This window comes from Chrysochloris asiatica, unplaced genomic scaffold, assembly GCF_000296735.1.
Source record: "Chrysochloris asiatica unplaced genomic scaffold, ChrAsi1.0 scaffold00012, whole genome shotgun sequence".
NCBI lineage: Eukaryota > Metazoa > Chordata > Mammalia > Afrosoricida > Chrysochloridae > Chrysochloris > Chrysochloris asiatica.
In genome coordinates, this window is record NW_006408530.1 from 26,297,386 (window position 1) to 26,303,316 (window position 5,931).

The window sequence follows — 5,931 nt, forward strand, 5'->3', positions numbered from 1 at the left end:
GAGAGAGAGAGAGAGATAGAGAGAAATTCAAGTTTAAAGTCAGCACAGAGGGAAAACAACATTCATAGAGAAAATTAACAGTAAGTTCTCTTATAGAAGCACAATTTTAGAAAATATAGTTGTTATAACTAAGTGCCATTCAATTGGTTCTGACTGAAAGAGACCTTAGATAGGGTTTCCAAGGATTGGCTGGTGAGTTTGAACTACTGACATTGTGGTTAACAGTCTAGCTCTTATTCTACAGCTCCACACCAGAACTATCTCCCATCCAACACAGATATTATTTTTCTTCAGATTTGGAATGGGTTACTGTTGCTTCTCTGAGCATCAGATCTAGTAGTTAGCTTATGTTTAGAAGCCAAGTTAATGAAAATGCGTCGATGTTTTTAAGACTAAAGTTGTTCTTATTACAGTAAGCTTTCCATGCTATGTGACTAATCAGAAACAAGAACAGTTGGGAAAAACATTAATTGGTGTCTTATCATGCTCATTCCTCGTTGACAGTGAAATGGCAGAATGAATTATCTATTTAAAAAATCTCTGTCTTGGTTTGAAACTTAAAGGGAATACACTAACAGGCATGTAATCTTGCTGGTGACCACGTTGATCTACTGATGAGGGAAAGTGGGGGAAAAGCAGCAAGGAAGAAGTGGACTGAGTCCAACCATGTTCAACAGACTCCCATCAACTTGGAGTGACACCTGGTTGGTCAGCAGTGTGGTGGGACCTGGGTAATCCTGAGCCCATGGACAGGGCTAGAGCAGAAAGTGAAGCATCCAGCTGATATTGAAGTGAGGGGAGATACAGAAGACCACCCATGTTTTCAGATAGTATCCATTTGACCTAACTTCAGTAGCTGCATGATCAGAACTTGACTAGAGAAAGAAAGAAGAGGAAAAAAAGTGTAACTTGCTACAATTTGATGAACTTGACCTATACTTATGGATATAGTAGCTCAAAACACTGAGAGAGAAGGAGTCTTCACATCAAGGAACAAATTTATCCCTTCTGTACACAGGGTTGATAGGGATGGGCAACTTAGACATTGGCTACCTAAAATTGAGAGTGGTGGGGTGTTCTTTAAAGGTACAAAGTGGCTAGCTTACAACTTTTCAAGAGGGAGTTGAGTTACAGAGTGTTTGGGGAATGATTCAATAGTGAGTAATTGTTACCATGACTAACCAGAGAAGCAACAACACTAGAGATGGAGGCAGAGATGATGGCATGGAGACATAGAACAGCTGAGGACTCTAGACACATGTAAAGAGAAAGGCTGTGTGCTGCCAGCCAGGAGGCTGGCCTGCAGAACGTGTCCTTTGGATCTTTAAACAATTATATATGTACATAGACAAACAAACAAACAAAAACTAGAGGGCACAGAAGCAAATACTGTTAACCAATGATGCATGGAAGGGATTGTAATCATTACAATAAAACAAAACACAATAGGTTGAGTGCAAAACTGATTTTCTCCCATGTAAACAAACTACCTCTCAATTTACAATAAAATTAAAAAAAAAAAAAAAAGGTAATGGAATTTTTCAAGGAAAAAATAAAAAATAAAAAAATCTGTCTTTCTGTGTCTTTCTCTCCTCCCTCTGTCCAGACTGTATAGCTGAATTTTCAAAGGTAAAACTAATAATTCTTAAATTTGCACATCATTTTATACTTTGCATTTCTTCATTTTAGTTGTCTCAAAGATATGATTTTGGAGACTTTATAATAATTGTTTAAATTTTATGAGACTTTAAAATATGAGGGTAAATAAAAAAGCATTACTACTAGGGTTTCAGTTCATAAATGTACAGGTTTATTTGAAATAAGTATGCTTAAACATGTTTCTGTGATCAGTGAATGACTGCAGACAAGTTCCCTCAGGAATACACTTGTCTTCATCTCAGTAGGCTGCCTTTTTTTTTTTTTTTTTTAAAGGATACTTTTGTGCCGTGGGGGGAGGGGATTATTTTGAGATAAATGTCACTGTTGTGGCCTTTAGGACAAGCACTATATTACTAACCGCAAGGTTATCAATTCAAACCTACCAATAACTCCTTGGAAATCCTATACAGGTTGGATTGGAACTGACATGACAGCACTTAACAACAACAACATTACACTTTTAAGTAAATTCAGGTGGGCCTATTCCCAAATTATGGATGCACTGAAACAAATTTACAGGAATGTGGACCCACTAAAACAACAGAAAATAGATAAAAGTATCTTAGAGAAGACCACAAAGACTACAAAGGTTAGTCAACCAAGGAAAGACTGACATCCATGATGAAGGAAGAAACTGTGGCTGAAGTCCAGAAATTATGAAATTTCTACTAATGTGATAGCTACTGAAGTTGGGATCCCACATTTTTGATTTTCAGTTAACATCTTGGCCTCAGCACGATTTTGTCTGTGTGCTGCATGGAGGTCAGTTAGCTCAAACAGCTGAACTTTCTGTCAATCTTTTAAGCAAGATTGAAACTAATAAAGATGATTTTTATAATAACCAGGGATGAGTCTTCGATTTACCACTATGATCCATGGACTTAGGTCCAATCAAAGCAATGGCTTCTGAAGGGAAACTGGTGGGCCAGTTAAATTCAAAACAGAGAGGTCAGTTCAGAGGCCTCTGACCTTGGGATCTCAAAGGGTTAATATTTATAGATTATTTTTAAGGGCACAGAATGATCACTGGGGATTATTATGAAGAAATTTTAAGAAAACTGAAACTGCATTTGTGATAAAAAAAAAAAAAGGCCAGGAAAAATGTACTGAAGAATTTTTAGCCACCACAACAATGCATCTACTCATTCTTCATGGGTAGCGAGGACTGTCCTATGAGAATTTCATTGGGAAATCTTGCTCCACACACTCTACAACTCTGATATTGCTCCTTCTGGTTTATTTTCTCCCCCTAAAGTCCAAATACAGTTAAAAGGAATACAAGTTGAGTGCCTCAACTATGCCAAAACTGCTGTTTTGACTACTTAACAACAACAACAAAGTTGAAGAGTGCAAACATATTTGGGAAAGGGTTAGAGAGAGTGAAACATTGCCTTCAAAAGCATACAAATCTAAATGGAGAATATGCCGAAAAACAATAGCTTCCATTTTGATATATTTGTTTAATAAAGGGTTCTATGATCTTGTAGCAATACTTTTTTCGAATTACCCTCAAAGATACCTTTTATCATCTTTTGTTCTAGTTAGTTAACATCCAATTGATTCTGATGCATGGTGATCCCATATATTACTGAACAGAACTATTCCAAAGGGTTTTCTGGGCTGTTATCTTAACTAGATCACTAGGCAATGTTGCTTTGGGTTTGATCCACCAAGCTTTAGGTTAACAGTCAAATACAAACCATTTCTACTACCTTGTTGTTGTTGTATGCCACTGAGCTCATTCAAACTCACAACAACCCTATATTACAGAATAGACCTTCCCTATAGCCTTTTCTAGGTTGTAATTTCTATGGAAACTGATTGCCAGGCCTTTTTTCACTTATGGTTCCACCTGAAGACTTAAACTGCAGAGTTTTCCAATGGCAGCCAAGTCCCTACCCATTGTGTATTACTCTTTAACCTGCATACATACATATATATATATATTGTTGTTAAGTGCTGTCAAGTTTGTTCTAACTCATAGGACCCAGTATAGGGTTTTTGAGGAGTAACTGGTGAGCATGAACTGCTAATCTTATGGTTCAAACCAACTTTGCAGTCTAGCACATTAACCTGTACTGCCACACCAGGACTATACATACTTTTAAATTTAAGAATATGTTTTATACAATACACAAGTTTTTGCTTATAAAAATAATCATACTTAGTTTACTGAGCACAGAAGTATGGTTCACTTGGGCAAATAATACATACTAATATACTTTGTTCTTAAATTTGTTTAACTTTATTTATCAATGTAATTATAAACTGATTAGATTGTTACTGTTTGTTTCATTTCTTTATCATTAAGCACAAATCTTGCTGCCACTATGCTCAAACTTTTACAGAAATACTTCAATGAATATTTTTTAATCTTTCCCTGCCTACTTTTTCTATTTTTTCCCTGATCAGGTGTATAAAATAAGCTCAAGAAAAATGTACTTTTACTGTTCAGTTATATCGGCCACATTTTTACTTGTAAATTAAGCCAGCAGAACTCAACTTTCCAGTAAGGTGGTATTTAATTTACCACTTTATTTTGTCTAAAGACTCTTCTGATGGAGCTAATAATTAACAGATTAATTTTAGATGGCTCCACTTTCTTAGACTCTTAATTATACTTAATTTAATTGTTTAATAATCTATCCATCCATGCATGGGAAGTTAATATTCAACTGTATTAAGAGTATCTGTTTGTGTGATTTACAGTGTAGCTTATTTACACAGGAAAGCAGTTCAAAATTTCTAAACATTATGTGCTTTTGTTTTACTATCTGATCAACTTTTTCACATATAAATCTTTCTTATATTTTACTATGGAACTCCTGGATGCATATATCCAAAGGGATTTATCAGAGAGTGGTTATATAAAGTACATATCTAATGACTTCTTTCCTTCAAATTTTCATGAATTTTTGCAGAAATTAATTTTTAATGGACTCTTGCTGGGTAGAATATTCCCCTCTTTTCCTAGCACTCCTGGAAATCTATAATAGATAGAACAAGTTTTCTTGCTGCAATGTTTTACTAACTTTAATTAACAGAAACAACTGTATATCTAATATTAAATGCCTGGGTCCTTATTATCTCTTCTCTGGAAGACTATAAAAATGTTCTAATGTCCCATCACCTCAGTTGTCTCTTCTCCACACTCTTTGATACACTGTTGTGTAGGGTTTCTCAGGAACAGCTAGTGAGTTTGAACAGCCGATTTTGTGGTTCAAACTGACCTTGGTGTCCAGTTCTTATCCTACCGTGCCACACCAGGACTCCATTTGGTTAGTGTTGTTGTTGTGTGCCATTGAGTTGATTCTGAAGAGCGTGTGTTGAACTTGAACTGCTGACCTTGAAGTTCAAACTGACTTTGCAGTCTAGTGCATTTATACACAGTGTCACAAGAGCAAGTCATTCTTACCAAACAACAAACAAAAAGGTAAAAATCCTGTCTACTTCCCAGTCACCTATCTTTAGAAAGTATGTTCTTTTATCCAAAAAAATTTTTTTGGTGAGCAGTGATAGGATCTAGAGTTAGGCCTGATAAGGACAGCCTGGAAGTGAGAAGAAAGGAACCAACAACCTGGTCATTGGTCAAAGGGACCTCAGCAAGTGAAGCCAACCGGTCAGATGAATGAAGTTAACCACAAGAGACGGAAAACCTGACGCAGGGGACTTTTTTCTCAGAAACTAAATCACACACCCACCAGGCCATGAAAGATCCCACCAGGGTCAAATTAGGACAAGAAAGGGGTGGCACTTCATTTCCAGGAAATCTCCTCCCATTCCCAGAAAACTCATGATTATTCCTCCCTTCTGTTACTATATGGTTGTTGTGAAGTGCCGTCAATTCGGTTCCGACCCATAGCGACCCTGTATAGGGTTTCTGAGGAACAGCTGGTGAGCTTGAACCGCCAACCTTGCAGTTCAAACGGCTTTGCAGTCTGGCGCATTAAAACTCAATAAAATCCTAGACCTGAGATCCTCTGTGAGTCTTCTCTACTCTTCAGAGGCAGAAGTGTTCTCTCCTTCATACTTTCGTTTTGCTAATAAACTGCTAAAGCCTTGACAGATTTTATGAGCTAGTGATTGATTTGCTGCAGCCATTCGAAGACTCAATCAACCTCTGATTCTTTGGGTTAGTTAAAGAAAAGAAGCCTGCAGCAGGATAACAGGACTGTAGCAAGGTCTAAGGTTTGGGTTTCTTGTGGAGGCCTGGTGTGGCACGGTTGCATAATGCACTGAACCACAAGGTCGGTTTGCTCATTTTAGGATTAC